General features: G+C 46.5%; 1 protein-coding gene across 7 annotated transcripts in view; it reads left to right on the top strand.

Moving 5' to 3' along the window:
- The window catches only part of Ctbp2 (C-terminal binding protein 2), a 137075-nt gene that overhangs the window by 31170 nt on the left and 88428 nt on the right, over nt 1-17477 (top strand). For 6 of the 7 annotated variants that reach the window (XM_021169123.2, XM_029479549.1, XM_029479545.1 and 3 more), the window contains one exon: nt 11152-11255. The gene's annotated coding sequence lies outside the window, so the exon portion shown is untranslated. Of the gene's footprint in view, nt 1-10525; nt 10547-11151; nt 11256-17477 lie in introns of those variants that run through there. The other variant, XM_029479548.1, reaches the window with a different exon arrangement.

Raw genomic sequence — 17477 nt, 5'->3', positions numbered from 1 at the left:
TACCACCTCCATGTTTACCACAGGCAGCCAATATGTATTTTGTTTGTTTGTTTGGCTGGTTGGTTGGTATAGCTTGATTCCCCCCATCCCACCCCCCCACCCCCGCCCCCAACAAGTCTTACTTTTTTTTGTTTGTTTGTTTGTTTTTGTTTTTTCGAGACAGGGTTTCTCTGTGTAGCCCTGGCTGTCCTGGAACTCATTTTGTAGACCAGGCTGGCCTCGAACTCAGAAATCCGCCTGCCTCTGCCTCCCCAGTGCTGGGATTAAAGGCGTGTGCCACCACGCCTGGCCAACAAGTCTTACTTATTCTAGAATTTTCCATATAATACTTCATCTGTATGTTATATGTAACACACACACACCACACAGTATGATGTATGTTGGCACCGTGTATACTCATTTTGCCTGAAGCTCTTTTACCTTTAATCAATAGATCTTTTCAAGTTGTAAAACATGTGGTGGCACATGTCTGTAATTATAGTAGCTTGGATGCTGTGGTAGGTGGGATCACTATGTAGTCACAGGCTAAGCTGTGATACCAGGACCCCGTCTCAAAAAACAAATGGAAAAAAAAAAAAAAACAGATGTTTTATAAGCCACTCAATGAACTCTGGCTTTCTGCTTGGCTGGATTTGGGGATCAAGTCCAGGATTCTGCCCTTATCAAGATGGCTTGTACTCTTTTTCTGTTGGAAATGGGGTGTGGAGTCCCTAGGTGAGGGCACTCACCTTTCTACTTATTCAACATGATTGGTTCTTCTCTCTCTCTCTCTCTCTCTCTCTCTCTCTCTCTCTCTCTTCCTGCTGCCTCTTCCCATCAAAATGCCAGGCTCCCAAAAAGTGCAGCCTGAGGCAGGAGGAGGGTCTCTATGGGGCTGTTAGTTTCTGAGGGATGTTTTTATAGAGTTGCAGGATGTCCTTGAATGGATTCCATCTTACTGATTTATGGCCTCCTTCCACGAACCACCTTGAGGACTTACCACTGGATGCTAGGTGGGTGTGCTCAGGCCTGTGGTCTCCAAACTAAGGAGCTATTCTGATGTATATGCTCTGTGATATATTATGATTTGAATGTGACCTGTGACCTGTTCCCGGTGCCATACCTAGCATTGCCATCGTGGCAATGAGGTCCTTTGTCACCAGGAACTTATCTAGGTTTGCATTTTTGCAATTTTTGGCTCCTGTCTGAGACCTCTTTAAAAAGAAGCACAGTATTGAGAGAAGGGGTGTGGTGAGGAGCCCTGTCTAGAGTCATTTGATTCCAAGTAGGATTTGAAAACTATACTACTAGTTCAGTTGATGTTTCCATTTTATTCCAAAGAGCTAGGTGTCCGAGCTGTTACTACCTGGGAGGGAACTGAGGCCTGGTGCGACGGCCCAGTCTTAGCAGCAGGCTATAGCATGCATCGCTGACTTGAGGAAAAAGGTCAGATTTCTGCATTCCAAATGCAGCTTCTATTGAATGTGCGCCATGCACGCCATGGTAAGGTCAAACCACCATAAGAGCATATGCTTATTTGCTATGTGTGGATATTAGATACCATCTGACCCAGGGGCTGAGAGCAAGACCCAGTATTGGAATGCTGGTACCTGGGAGAGGAGGTGGTAACGAAGGCAGCATCCTTTCTAGGGAAGTATGAAGGGTGGGGCTTGAGGATGGGGTTGATGGGCCTGGCCCTGCCCTGCTCTGCCCTGAATTCCAGCTCATCCTCAGCTCTCCGCACAGTTGTGGATGCACCAAATGCCAGATTTCAGAATGGTGTTACCAAGTTCTAGTCCTCTGCACCGGGAGGGAGGGCCTTGCCACCCTGGAAAGGAAATTGCCCGAATTCTAAAGAGAACAGGTAGGTCCCTGGACTCTCGCTGGATTTCTTCAAGCCTCAGTGCCTGGAATCTGCTTTCACTGTAGTAAGAATTTTGGTGGTAGTTGCTCCTGCTCTTTCCTGTCTCCTTGCCCTCCCTCCTCACTTGACCTCCATTCGAAACCTTTTGTAGTTTTAGATGAGTCTTATTATGTAGTCCATACCGATCCTCTGGTCGAGCCACTACTTACTGCCAGCCAGATCCTGTTATCTTCAAGGTGATGGCTTGGAGCTTGTAAGTGGTTAGTTCCCATTCAGGATTGATGAGTGACATTCTCCCTTGGCTGTACCTGAGCACCACAGAGAAGTGTGCTCCGCCCGCTCCGCACTCCTCTACATGATTGGCTCTCTTGAAGTTTCCCAATCCTATTGGCTCCACCTTAGTGCTGCAGCTATCTGCCTCTTGGTGGGGGGAAATGGGTGGATTCCTTGTTTAATTTCAGATACTCTGCCCCAATAGTTCACGTCATCTTGGGCATTCGGTGCTTAATTCATGCTCTTCCTTAAAGCTTGGGTGAAACACTAAGGGATGGGAGTGGCTGAGCGGCGCGGTTCCCACCAGTCTTTCATTTTATCGCCAAGCTCTATCTTTCCCTTTCCTCTCTTGTGGCCCAAGCTAATTAAGATGTTGGTCCTTGCCGTGATATATGCTGCATGCTTTGTATGTGACATGCTTGTCACCTGTGTTTAACTAACTTGAAGTCATCTGATCTGTTTTTATCCCCTGAGCACTTACTGTGAGCCAGGTGCTATGTAGAGTTGCAGAGGGAAATGTCTCTTCCTATCCCTGGTTAGAGAGCTGGAACAGTGGGCTCCTTTGAGTTCCCCAAACGCTTGATGCCGACAAGAGGAAGAAGGCTGGGACATAAGGATTATTTGTCTCTAAGCATTTTAGAGAAAAAAGATATAGCTGTGCTGGGTTTAAATATAGCAGTGTTTGCTACCGGGATGGTGAATAAGCAATTGAATATGTAGGTCATTGACTTATGAGAATGAGCTGGGAGTTTTTCTTGCATTTGATTAACACTGTCTTACAATGGGCCATCAACGCTATGCCAAAACTGGGTTACACAGAGTTCAGTGAGGCATCTGGGTTGGGGATGAGCCAGATTCAGCAGAGGACACCTTTGCCCTCTTACGGTATGAAGAGTGGGTTTGGTGTCAAGCCCTGTGGTGTGCAGTCAACTGCTGTCGCACTTACTGGCTCTTCCCCGAACCGAGAGAGCTGTCCCGAGAGCTGTCCCGGGGAGGAACACCTCTGCAGGACTTCCAAGCACATCCACCATAGAAGCCCATCCACTCAGAGAGGGGGAAAGGGCGCTACTTAAGTCGGGATAAATGCCAGCGGTGTATTTTAATACAGTCTTGATTCAGAGCACACTGTTTGGAATTGCATATTTAAAAGGAAACTGCCATCTCCTTTTGAAGGTATGTGACATTTAAAAGATCTGTAGCAGAAGATTGGTTTGACAGCTTCGAATTATATTTGAAAGAGTTTTTCTTGTTTAAAAAAAAAGAAAATGATTACTTCTATTTTAAATGTCATCACAAAGACATAAACATGTTTAATCAAATTATATATTTAATTTATGTAGAATGTAATTTTTATTCATGTGGAAGATTCATGGGTGTTTTTTTTCCCCCCCAGCAGCAGCTTTGGAGCCAAGTGATGCTGGTGTTTGAAAATGGCTCACTTCTTCAAGAAAACGGCCATTTAAGGTTTCATAAAAATCTAGGGGTGGGGGAGCAGTATTAGTATTGAAATCTTTTTTTTTCACCCTCACACTGTACATCACTGAGCATTTTGGGGAGAGAGGTATTTTTTCATGATTGTTGCCTGGTGATAGTAAGGATAAACTCTGGGGTGAATTGAGAAAAGTGCAAGCCCGGAGACAATGAAGGCGGAAATAGCAAGGACGCTCCTGTAATTTTCTTCTTTTGGAGTCTTTGAATCAGCAGGGAGTTACTGTGAGTGCTAGCCGCAGAGCCAGCACTCCACTCCTTAAAAGGGAGGGTGTGGGAGGACAGACCCAGTGCTAGGAAAAGACCTTTTGCCTGATGTAAAAGGCTGGCACAGAGGCTGAGGCAGGCCACCGACTGGGTCCCGGAGCTTCCAGAGGAAGAGGGGCATAACCGTGGGTCTGCTCTGGGCCAGGCAGCTCGGCCGACCCTGGCGATCTGTTGGAACACTCCAGTTCCAGAACTGTTTTGAGTGAGCTGGGCATTGGAAGCCAGCCAGCCCAGTGTGTATACGCATGGTGCCTGGGACCGTTGTAGCCTGTTTCCAGCCTGCTGCCTGGAGTTTCGATTCACCCAGGCTGGATCAGGGAGTTCTGATCCCAAGCTGCCCACTTTCCCAGCTGCCCCAGGGCTCATTTTTTTTTTTCCCCCCTCACCCTAGGCCTCAGATCAGAAGCCTTCTGTCAGATGTGGCTTGGGGGTAACTGGGATGTAGCATCTGGAAGAAAACAAGCCAGGCAGAATTTCTTAGAACTACCGGCTCCAGTGGAAGGTCAGAGTTCAGGGAGCTGTGTGTTCTTATGGGCTTGGTGCCAGAAGGCAGGGACCTGAGACCAGTGCCTGTTCTTGCCAACAGGACCGGGCCTTTTCTCCTGTGTCTGCCTCTCATTTGAACCATCAGAGAAGTGGGATTACACTTCATGTCTCCTCTCTGACTTTATTTACTTGGTTTCTGGGAATGGAAACTTAGGTCCTTACAGATGGGAGGCAGTTTTTTTTTACCCACTGAACGACCTCTCCAACCTCTTATCTTGCTAGATGCACATAAAGATGTAGCAGAAGTAATAGATGCAGTGAGATGTCAAATGACTTCCTCCCTCTTCTCTCTCCCCATCAGTAACAGTAACAGTGGCTGGATGTAGGCATCGAGATGTTCCTCAGTGGGACATTTATGCAGCCTTGCTTGCATGATATCAGTCTAAGGAAACCTGGACATCTTCATAGCCCCTGCACACCATGTCCTATTTCTCAGGTGCCCAGTGGGGCTTGTGTCACCATGATTTGGTTAAGAAAAGCCCATAGCTTTGTCAGTTTTCTTCCTTGTATTGTGTAGAGCACAGTAACTAGTAAGAAACAGATCCTGTCCAAAGGACTAATAGACATTGTTAGCAGCAGTTATGTCCTGAGAATAGCAAGGGGTGTTCACTTGATGCACAAGCCCAGCAGGGGCTGTGTGGGCCTGCTTTTTCAAGTAGAAGCTCCACAGCCCTCTGGCTGTGACATGTTTCAGTGAGAACTGTAAAAACTGCAAGTTCTGGGAACCTTAATTCCACATAAAATATTTGAGTGCTGTGTTTTGTTTTGTTTTTTGAGACAGGGATTCTCTGTATAGCCCTGGCTGTCCTGGTACTCACTTTGTAGACCAGGCTAGCCTCGAACTCAGAAATCCGCCTGCTTCTGCCTCCCGAGTGCTGGGATTAAAGGCGTGCGCCACCACCACCCAGCTTGTTTGTTTGTTTTTTTGAGACCCTATATATGGATTGTTAAGGCTATCCCTGAACTTGCTGTTTGTTTAGCTCAGGCTGGTCTTTTTTTGATCTCTAGCCCTCTGTCTACGCCTCCCAAGTGTTTGGATTGCAGGAGTGTATCACCACACCTGGCTCAAGCTGGTTTTAAGACATATATGCCTTGGCACATTGTATGGAGGGGGATACCATCTAGCATTTACAAATGACTGTCCTCATGGATGCAACGTTCCAAGGCTCTCCCTGTCTCAGAGATAATTGGCCACTCCAATTCTGACTTCTGAATTGAGATTCCCGGGAGGGGACAGGTATCATTTTGTAGTAGCTTGAACTCTGAAGGACACTCCACTTTCATATACCTACTTGTACTGTAGCTCTTTTAAGGACTCACGCTCCAAGTCAGGGTCCGGGTGGCTGGAAAACCAGACAGAAGCAGCCTAGGGAGCACCCTGCCTCTGTTCCCAGCTGCAGTTCTGTCCCCGCTGTCCTGGGAACTTGCAGTGTTTTCTTGATGTCAGGAAACACATGCTCCGAGCAGAACATGGCCACATACAGGGCAGTGGGAAGAAAGCGAACAAATAACTGTTCCATTATATATTTTAGGGAATCACTTTCAACTGTAGCATGAAGAGATAACACTTTTTTTTTTGTCTCATGCATATATGTATATATTTAGATTAAATTCATTCACTAGAGAATACTTTTAAATAAAAAATCTGCATATGTTTTATATTTCATTTTCCATTTGACCTATAGATATTCTTATATTTTTACATATTTTGGAATGCTTGAAATCTGTATCTCTCATCACACCAAACTATATGTATGGCCTCTCACATAATATATGGTATATATAGGTAGCACAATATTCCTCGTGCTGCCAAACCTCTCATGTAGCGATTTTTTACTTTTCTGCAAATATTGACCACCTGTCTCAGACTAGGGAAAATATGCCAAAGTTGATTTTTCATTTTTTTTCTTTTTTAAAGATTTATTTATTTGATGTATGTGAGTACACTGTAGCTGTACAGATGGTTGTGAGCCTTCATGTGGTTGTTGGGAATTGAATTTTAGGACCTCTGCTTGCTCCAGTCAGCTCTGTTCACTCAGTCCCTCCTTGCTCCTTGCTCCATCCCAGAGATTTATTTATTATTATACATAAGTACACTGTAGCTGTCTTCTGATGCACCAGAAGAGGGCGTCAGATCTCATTGCAGGTGGTTGTGAGCCACCATGTGGTTGCTGGGATTTGAACTCAGGACCTTCGGAGTCACCCACTGGGCCATCTTGCCAGCCAAAGTTTCAGAGAAGGTTCCTAGAGCTAGATGATCAATGCTTCCTTTAGTGGCTCTGTGAGAACTCTGCCCTGTAGATTCTTCATGCTCCCATCCTGCCTCCCCCTGACCTTCAGCCTTAGGCTGAAGATGGAACCTGAAGTGTCTAGGTTCCATCTTGTTATAGTGACAGTCAGTGTCCCAAATGTCTGGCCACACCTCTCTGGACTCCGCTCTATGCCCCTTGTCCTTTGTTCAGGTGAGTGTTGGTAGCTACCTCATGCTTAGGCTCTCAGGTAGCAGCTCACTGCCATGGGCAGAGGGATGCCTAGCTGGTGCTAGTTCAACCTGGGCTTACTCTTGTATCTACTTCTTCCCTGCCTGTTCCTGAATCTCTCAAACAGTAGCTTGGTCTTCAGTGGTCATTTTGACCTGGGTACTGTTTGGAATGATGGGCCCGAGGTGAGACTCCTTTAGGTGATGTTTGGGCAGAGGTTGAAAGGTGCCCTAGTGAGTTTTGGCTGAAGATTTTGGGGGTCAGACGTCTTTGAGCTAGGTTGGATTTCAGGGACTCCTGATCAGCTGACAGGCGTTCCTCGTGCCCCTGTTCTAAGAGAAGATGGTTAGTCCTGTATGTAGTCCTTCAAGTTCCTATCGACACGGCCTCACACCCTATCCTGGGGAGCCTGTGGTTAGGCTGATCACAGCAGCTGCCTTCTCTTTCCTGGCCAGCTGGGCAGGTTTGGGTGTGGCGACTCATGTTGAGGTCACAAAATGACATCGGTGTGTGGGTTGTTGATGTTCATGGGTCCAACTTTTCATTTAAAACCTGGCCTCAAGCAGCCTTGCTTAGCAGATCCCAATAATCAAGGGACATTCCTTGTTTCCAGTGACTGCCAAGACTCCCCACCTGCTATGCCATCCCCTTTCCCCTCCCCCTCCTTCTAGGAGCCAGTTAGGTAGGGATGCTCTTGTTACCCAATGCCCCCTCGAGTCTCCCAGAACTGTGCTTCTTGTCACCTAGTAGTCTCTGGAGACACAGCCAAGGCTTGGGCACTTGAATGGCTATGTCTATTTCCGCGCTGGGACACTGTCTATTTTACTGTCCTTACGTATGGGGCTTCCAAGGCTTGCCTACAGTTGTCACTGGTTGTCCTATTTGAAGACATATGAGTTCCCCAAGACACAGATAGATGTTGAGGCTTTTCACATTCTTACAACAACCTAAAGCCAGCCGAACATGTTTGCTCTTCCTCAGTTTGCTGCATTCCACAAAGCCTGGATATATAAAGTCCTGCCCAAAGGATGCCTTCTTCCTTGCCATTGGCACTCTTGAGCCTCCCGGGTTAAGGATAGGTTGACTTCAAGTGTGGTGATACCCACCTGGCTATGAAGGACACCAGAAGAATTAGTTTACAGGATCATTTTCATCCTCCATGAAGGAAATTGTTTCCAGGTTAGTAAATGTGGCTTATTTATTATGAAGGCGGTGGTTGATGGAATTGAGAACCTGCCTGCTCAAAAGTCACAGCATCCCAGACCTGCCCAGATGGCACCATGCTGGTGTCTGCTCTGTGTGTCTGATAGGGGCTGCTTAATTCTGCCCTGCAGTGGACTGTTGTATAAATTGCTTTTCCCCGTGGAACAACCAAAACACATTGCTTCAATAGGTCAGGCCTTTCTGGAGTAGACTTGTACTTAGATCAGGCACATGATACTCAAAGTGGTGATTCAGGAGCTGTGATGCCCCAGGACCTGGATCACCACGGGACCTAGAAAGTTGAGCTCAGTGGAAGAGATTGCACCCCTTCAGCTGCTGGCCCTTGAACCCCACTTATTTCTGGATGTCCTGTCTGATCCTCAGTCCCACGTGTCTACACATCCATCGCTTTCTGCTTACTGGACTGGTGCGAATCCCCATGGCGCCTACTGTTCCGTTCATGTCTGCTATCTCTGTTCCGTTCATGTGCGCTATCTCTGACCCCGAGTGGAAGAAGGGAAAGGTGAGGGTTAGTGGGCCTGGCTGCCCCTCCCTTGCTGAGGCAGGAAAGGTTGCCAGGCAAGCCTGTACGGAGGCTGCTTAGGATCCTGTGGTTCCTGCTTTAGGAACGGCGTGATCTTAATCGGCTAAGTCATTTCTGTGTCTGGCTGTATACTCCTGGAAGTTCTTAGAGAAACCTGCCAAGACAATTTCCCCTGGTACATCCTCAGGGCACCACTCAAGGCTGCACTGTCAGCAAGTATCTGCTGAAACAAGTGTGTGAATTCATAGGTGCTCTGTAGCTCCACTCTTTGTAAGTACTTCTTCCAACCCTCAAGTAACAGTGGGTACCTGCCTGAAAGGTTCTGACAGTCTTCCAAGCCTTTTAATGTTTTTAATCCACTAAATAAGCTGGCATCCTAGGCTCAGGCTGAAGGCTACAGGCTCTGTCGAATCTCCAGCTTGAAATTCCACCAGGTATGGATGGCCACCTCCGTGAAGCCCTCTTGGAGGCGCAATTGTGTTCCCTCCTCACTATGTATGGGCTGTCAACTAGACAGCCTGTGCCACTACCTACTACGATCAGGCAGGGAAGGAGTGTTTCTCTTTTCCTCAGATCTGGCTCTTGATGGAGAAACACTAGACTGATCATACTTCATCTATTTCTAAGAGGGCCAGTTTTGTCAAGTGGCTATGTTATTTCTTTATGCTTCGGGAGTTCTTTCTTTCTTTCTTTTCTTTTTTTTTTTTTTCTTTTTGAGACAGTCTCACTCTGTATCACAGATCTACCTGCCTCAGTATCCTAAATGCTGGCTGGGATTAAAAGTGTTTGTTTACCATTACACCTGGAAATTCACACACACACACACACACACACACACACACACGTTTACATATATAGTGTGTGTGTATGAGAGAGACAGACATAAACATTTTGTATTCTACCAAGCGAATAATTGAAAACGGGAAGAATTCTGGCACACCAGGACAAGCCATACTACACGGAGATGAACTGTTTTGATCATTAATACTTGATTCCCTCCTGTGTTCAGAGACTAAAGAATATTGAACACTGACTAAAGAGAAGGGAAGGCGTTAGAGGAGATACCCACGAGCTAGGCTTTAAAGGACGTATAGGAGGAGAGGTGTGCAGGTAACTCGTGCTGCCACCACAGGAGGAGGATGGTTCTTTGCATGGAGGCTCTAGACCTTTCAGAGCTGTGCATGTCCTTCTGTTCCTGACACTCGAGAGACTTAGAATGTCTACACTGTCCTACCATACTTGGGATACTGGGTACTAGGTTTGTAAGATAGAGGTGATACAGTGGGCAGTGAACTGCTTCTTTGCCTGTTAGCCCGGCCTCCTTGTTTTAAATGAGGAATGCGTTGTTAGCGACCTAGAGCATCTTCAGATCAGAGTGGATAGGACTGGGCATCTTGCTGCATGCCTTTACCGTAGCACCCCTGAGGTACACAGTCCCTTCCTGACCCCCACATTGTTAATGGTCGGGGGGGACATCATGGTTGGTTGAGGAGCTCGTTAGTGACTTTATGGCTTTTGTTAGAGTGTGGTGGTTTTTTGCTTGCTTGTGGTGATACTGACCAGGTTAACTGGTGAGTTTGGGGGGAGAGGGCAGACAGGTTAAGATTGTCGGCAAGGGTTCAGGTATGTAAAGTGTGGCTTTCCCCTTTCTAGCAGGGTGTTTTCCGTGTGTGAGCACTGTAGTTGCATAGCAACCCCCACTGGTGGAATTCCATCTTCATGGAAAAGCCACAGAGAAAGACACCTGGCCACGCTTCCAGGCCAGATGTTGGCTTTTTCCTCTCGTCCACAGGACTGGCTTCAGTACCCTACCCCTGCTGCTGCTCTGCCTGCTTGAGCAGCAGGTCAGGTGCCTGGGATGCAACCATATATTTCCCCCTGCTCTACCTGGGTAAAATGAATGTGAGTGCTGTTTAATGCAATACCTAGCTTCATATTGCATTTGCCAAGAAAAGTGCGATTTTATTGAACGTTAGGATTGAATTCTTAACTGGGTAATCAATTTCAGTAGTGAGTTAAAATGCCTTCTATTAATGGACAGCGGCAGCCGTTCATCAGAGTTCCAGTAGATTAGCAGTTGTCAGCATTTATGCTAATAGCACTTATAAACCAGGAGCTTATGAAATGCACTTTATAATTCTGTATTTCTTAGAACACTTGCTAACGCTTTTTGCTTGGAGGTATTGATTGTTTGGTTCCTTGGCGTGCTATGTGGCCCTGTAAAGGAAGCCAAGTGACATTTTCATGCCGATGACACTATCACCTTTCTGGTTCTGCACTCTTGGCTTTGTGTCAGAGTGGATGGAAAGGGTCCATTTGTTCTGGTGCTCTACTGTTTAATTTGATCAGCTCTGCGGCTACAGCAAGACAAATAGTATTTTTAATGAAACCATTTAATAACCCTGGTAGCTTTGAGTTGAAGGCATTGGGAAAATGCAATTAAAGAATGGCTGGATGTAAACAGATCAGGGCTGTATCCTCGCTGACTCCATCCATTGCGTTTGCAGGGCTTCATCACTGTAAATGGTTGCAAGCCGACAAAGCTGCACCTCCTGACAAAGACGGACAGCCCATCTCGCGAGCTGTAGAGTTTGTGGACACATTTCTATCGGTGAGTTACTGTAAAATATCTCCAGGTAAAAGTTGAGTTTTCTAAAATCCCCTTTGGAAGGTGTTTTCAATTAGCAGATGACTATGGATCGCTGGCAGCCTCTGGATGCTTCCTCGGGATGTCTCATGGCGGGAGCATATTGATTGTCTTTCAATTAATTGCATCTGGTATTTTCATTTATCAAAAGCAAAATACATGTAATTAACTCTGAAGCAATACAGTCCAGTGGCAAGAGATCCCTGCTGCTGCCGCTGCTGCTCTGGAGATAAGTCGTCAGCGGAAATTATCTTACAAGGAAACTCTAGGATGGTAGGACTTTTGGACATATTAATTAAAAAGAATAAAAATGAATTAGGGAGATGGTTTCTTGCCATCCAGTTACTTTGTAAGATGGGAGATGGACGGCATTAAAGGGTAGTGGCCGGCTGGCAATGGCGGCCGGCGTGGCTTATGCTTTTGGAGTTCCAGCCTTGGGGATGTCTTGTGCATCTGATGACTTTTTTTTTTTCCCTGAGAGTCGATGGGGACTAGGGGTGTAGTGGAGGAGGGATGTGGCAGAGAGAATATTGATCAGGTGTAGTTCAGTCCTGCACCAGCAGAGAGGCTTGGTTTTTAATTTCCACTCAATGTGCTTTTAGCTATCGTGCACAAAAAGGGGGGGGGTCTTGCTCAAAAGTCAACTTCATTGATATGATTGACACCCCTCCCTCCTCCAACCCTTGCTTTAAAAATAAAAAGGTATTTTCCCCGGAACTAACAGCGCCATTCAAAAAACAGGGCATCAATCTTGAGCGTAGCTCCGTAGTTTAGAGGTTCAAGCTATGGTCAAGACGGTCACAGCTGACATTGTGGCCTCTAACCCAGCTTTCTCATCTTCTGGGAGCAACAACTGGTGACCCACAGGGGACCAAGATAAGTCTCAAGTGCGAACAGAATGGTAGAGGGAGGTTACAGTGTTACAGATTGAAAGAGGGTTGCTTGGGCCCATCCCTTTCTTCTTCATGGGGCAAGATCAGTGGAGTTAGCCGGGTCCTAGGCTCATAGATGTTGCTCCAGCTTTGTGCCTGTCAGCAAATAATATCCCTTTGCATGGAGGAAGGAAGAGGGTAGGTTGGCTGCAATGCCCCACCTCTGCCCCGCATGCCCTCTAAGATTTGGTCTACCTTTCCCAGACATTCTTTGATAAAATGAATAGGCACTCACATTGGTTAACAGAGGAGTGCTTGGTGGTCTTTAGACAATTGCCAGTCTTAGCAGCAGGAAGGATAATGGACTTAAGAGTATCCACGAACCTTCTTTGGGGGACCTATGAGGAAAGCCCAGTAGGCTCAGCTCTGGCTACTGTTACGCCTGCTTCTACAAGCTAGACTTGTTTGGAAAGGGCAATCCTGAGGGACATTGTATTAAATTAGTGATTGGTGAGGGAGGACTCAGCTCACTATGGGAGGTAGCATCTCTGTGTTGGGCATAATAAGAAAGCAGGCTGACCAAACCATGATGAGCACTGCCCCGTGGCCTCTGCTTCAGTTGCCACCTCCGGGTTCCTGCCATGATTTCTTATCATGGTGGACTGTGGTGTTCAAGTTCCTTCTAGGAACTGGAAGTACCCACCACAAATGGACACTCACCCTTACCTGGGCCCAGTCGCTCCTTGACTGGAGAGCAGTTCCTCAGAGGGACACTTGGTATATTTTAATGGATGATATACTCTTGGGGTTTGGAAAAGGAATAATTTTGTAAATATCTGTAAAAAGGATGGAAGTCACATTAGAGCCCATAGCTGTTTTTACATAAAACAGTATCAGAATCCTGGTGGCTGAGGACCTGGAGCCGGCTGCTTATGCACACTGCTTTTATTTATTTTTAATATTTTATATTTACGAGTGTTTGCCTGGTCACCTCAGAGGCCTGAAGAGGACATCTGGTCCACTGGAACTAGAGTTACAGATGGTTATGACTTGTTATATGTGGGCTGGAAACCAAACCATGAGCCTCTGCAATAGCTCAAAGTGCTCGAAATCACTAAGCCCCTTCTCCAGCCCCATACCCTGTATTTTGACAGATCATGATCACAGTATAGATTTGGACCCCTGGGTGAGGCCATTAGAGTTAACAGAGTGCCATTGCTGGTCTCTCGGTGTAGTGGAAAAGGGACTTAGGAACCAGGCCAGGCTGACCTGAGCTGGGTTATCAGCCGTCCAATGGCATCAAGTGAGGTCACCACTCTAGTCAATGGGCTTCCAATCTGTTTCTGGCAGGAACTTAATCTTTCTTTCATGAAAAACAGAAAAGAACAGACAAGTCTTGCCTTATTAGAAACAAATGCCCAAACGGGGCTAAGGTGTCAATGTGACGGTTTTCAGGGTCCTCAGTGGTGGTTGCTAGCTCCACTCAGTGTCTCAGTGGCTACTGAAGGGCGTGTGGTCCTGCTGTAGGTTGTTAGGTCACAGTGGGAAACCAAAAGCCAGAAGGGGAAAGTCTGTAAGGAGCACGGAGTTGGGTGTGAAAATGGGTGTGCTGGACAAGGAATGGACTGCCTCGTTGTGAATGGGACTGCAGCTGGAGTCCAGCTTCCTGTTTTACTTGATTTCCCCAGTGGAAGCCAAGCCCATCCTAGCCACTCCCAAGAATAAATGGGAAGCGTTAGGGAAAACCACACTTCTTCCTCCTGAGAGAGTCCAAGTGTCACTTCCTGAATGGGCCTAAGCTGCAGGATCTCTAGCGTTCCAGGGCTCCCTGCACCTCCTGGTGGGTTTGGTTGTCTCAAGTGTTAACCAGTTCTCTTGGCCTCCTGCTCCATCCAGTTGGTTTTATTCAAGGTTAAAGAGGAAATACATTTTCGCTTTGTCACACTTGGGGCAGAATTCTGTTTTCCAGGGTTCTCTGCTAGCATGTGATTCCTGCTGCAGGGCCCTCTCGAAGATGACTCCTGGCAGGCTTTATTTAGCATAGCCCATGAGCGCACAGTCACCTGTCGTCTTTATGGGCATACACAGTTTGGACACTGGTAGATAGTGAGATAGCCATCTCTTTGCTCAAGATTCTAATGACCAGAACTGAGACCCTCTGGCGTGCCGATCTGTATGTGGAGCCCTCAGGTAGAATTGGGCGTACATATCTCCTAATCTGTAGACCTTGGGACCAGCGAGGAGCTCAATTTTTTGTTCCATTCGTTTGCACGTGGAGCTTTCTGCAGATCTTGGGTTGAGATACGGCGCTATCATCCCAAACCCGGTTCGGTTCGAAGATCAGCTTTGCCAGTGTTAGGGAGATTTTGTAATCAGGGAGGACATTCTAGGGACTTTGATCTTCCGAAAGGTTCTCTCAAGTGTGTAATGGCACTAGGTCATGCCTAAGCTGATGAGAGACCAGCACATGGTTCTCAGGGGATGGAGGCTAGCCTCAGGATGCTTCCTCACGGGTGGCTTTGGGTGGAGTCAACGTCCCCTCTCTCTCTGTAGCCAGCTGCATGGAGACTTGAGCAAGCCACACAAGAAGGCTTCTGGTCTCCCTGAGGTCTCCCCTGTAGGTGTAGGAACCACAGATGCACTGTGGTGGGGATATTAGATGCAAGGATCAGTGACCCCTCACTGCCCTCCCTTTGCCTGAGGCTGGAGATTGCATTCCAGAGAATAGAAAGGAGAAGGGTATTTCGAGAGGATCGGATTTATTGGGAAGAAATGGTATTTTGTTCGTTGTCAAGTTTGGGGTTATAGATAAGTCAGGAGGCAGGAGAATGAGCTTTCTTGTTAAACATTTGAGCTAGATTTCAAATGGGGTGTTTCACATGTGGGGTTTCACAGAAACAACGGGGGTTATCATGTTACCATTGCTACTGGCCTTGTGACTGTTTATAAATGCACAAGACACCAGGCAGTGGTGGCGCGCACCTTTAATCCCAGCACTTGGGAGGCAGAGACAGGTGGATTTCTGAGTTCGAGGACAGCCTGGTCTACAGAGTTCTAGGACAGCCAGGGCTATATAGAAAAACCCTGTCTTGAAAACAAGACAAAACAATAAATAAATAAATAAATAAATAAATAAATAAATAAATAAATAAATAAATGCATGGGGCAAGAAGTAACATCTCCTTTAACAGTTTTTCTTTTTAGTTTTGTGTATGTGTTTGTGTGTGTCAAGTGTGGGTTTGTATATGTATGTAGTGCCTACGAAAGCCAGAAAAAGTGGGAGTTCCTGGAGATGGAGTTACAGGTGTTCCTGAGCCACCTAACATAGGTGTTGGGCCAAATGTGCTCTTAACTACAAAGCCATCTCTCCAGCCTCTGTGGGTTTTATTTTTTAATACGGCCTCAGGTTAAATCACTCTGAGTTGATTTTTCAAGGCAGGACCTCCTCCGTGATGTGCTTGGACATGCCCGGCTTAGAGACCAGTAGGGCTTAAACTTGAACTTGGAGTATAACTAACTATAAATGCTAATGAGATCTTAACAGTGGCTCTAGCTTCAGGTAGCCCAAGAGATGGTAGAGGTTTTTTTTTTTTTTTTTAAAAAAACTGGTTCAGGTCCCTGTTTTCTCTTTGCTTAAAGAGCAGAGAGTCAAGTTCATTTTCCAAAGCAGAGCTCCAAGAGCTACCAGGAATCCCACGTCCTCTTAGACCTGGGCTTAGCCTAATAGTTTGTCTGGGTCTGACAGGAGGATGCTACTGGGCCATGGCTGCATCCTTCCGTTTGGCATCCACCTAACCCCAGTCTAGCACACTTACTTTCTTTATTGATTGACTCGTTTATTTTTGGCAAACTTCAAGACTCCCACCTGGCCCCAAGCTGCTTACAAATAAAGTCTTCCTGCTAACTAAATGCATTTTGCAATTCATTCTTTCCACATAGCAATTAAGATAATTCCCCTAGACTTATACCAGCTAAGGATAAATAGCAGGCTTTAAAAAGAAAATGCTGTGTAATTTGCCCTTTCGGGGTGCGGTAGTCCATGAGAATGTCTTGTGTGAGTGACCATTCATGAAAGGAAGTGGGACATGTCTCTGGACTTTCTCTGAGAAGTGGCCTTAATAGTGACATTTACACATATTTAACATGGCTGTTTTCTTTTAGCATGAGGAGCAGACAAATCGGGTTTCTCTGCTGTGGACTATTGAAATAGCAACAACATGTAGGGTTAAGTCGCAGAGCTGTTAAAATTAATCAGTCATACACAGCGCGCGCGCACACACACACACACACACACACACACACATGTGTATACATACGTACATACATACATACATTGCATACAAAATTGCTAATGGGCAAGATGGGCAAGGATTTAAAGGGAAAACAAAAAACACCAGGTGGTCGATGGCACACACCCTTAATCCCAGCACCCCAGGTAGGTGGATCTGGGCTAAAGAGGGAGTTCCAGGAAAGCCAGGGCTTTACAGTGACACACTGTCTCTAAAAACAAAAACAGTTGATCAAAAACTGCAGCTGGTGAGCCAGTCAGAGCACCTGATAGTGGTTTCTAATTCCCATTTTCCATAGATGCATTTACTGTCAGCGGTGGCAGCCTCAAAGGGTCCTCTCCATCCTGCTGTCTGGGCTTGGTTCTGGCTTCCTTGTCTGTGAGCTTCTCATCAGATGTGTTCTGAGAAGGACCAGATTTCTCCAAATGCCATTGTGCTGTGTATGGATGGGTTTGAAAAAGACTTAGGGGATGTTCCCTGTTTGCCTTGAAACTGCACAGCTCTTGGGAAGTCTTTCATAGCACACACACATACACTATTGAATTCAGAGGGAACCTGTGTTACCCTGGGCCAGTGCCTCTGCAGTTCTCAGGGAATGAATCAGAAGCATGTTGATGATTGATCAGGCCATGGGGACAAGTGGGTTTCCCTGGAGAAGGGTCCCAGAGTCCAAGTTAGATTTGTTCTTTTCTCAAGCACTAGTCACAGTGTTAACTGTTAAGACACAATGCATTTCCATAACCCAGGGACTTGGTAGTAAGCTTAGACGGGACTCATTGGAGAGGGATGGACTCTCATCTCGTGGAGACTGTGGCCATTTGTGTCCAGCAGTGTTGGCAGCCCATAGCTTGGCCTTCTTGGAAACATTACTTGGATGGTCACTGCTGAGGCACCCCTACCCTTCCCACATGCTTGTATCACCAAAGTTCTCTGAATGCAGGGAGATAGCCTACTGTCTCCGGTGGTCACTATGGTCACATCTCTTCTGATAGTCTCGTGATGTCCCTTCTGATTCTTCTAGAAGG

The sequence above is a fragment of the Mus caroli genome, chromosome 7, assembly GCF_900094665.2.
Source record: "Mus caroli chromosome 7, CAROLI_EIJ_v1.1, whole genome shotgun sequence".
Classification (NCBI taxonomy): Eukaryota; Metazoa; Chordata; class Mammalia; order Rodentia; family Muridae; genus Mus; species Mus caroli.
Note: the sequence above shows the minus strand (reverse complement) of the source record. Positions and strands in the feature narration are given on the sequence as shown.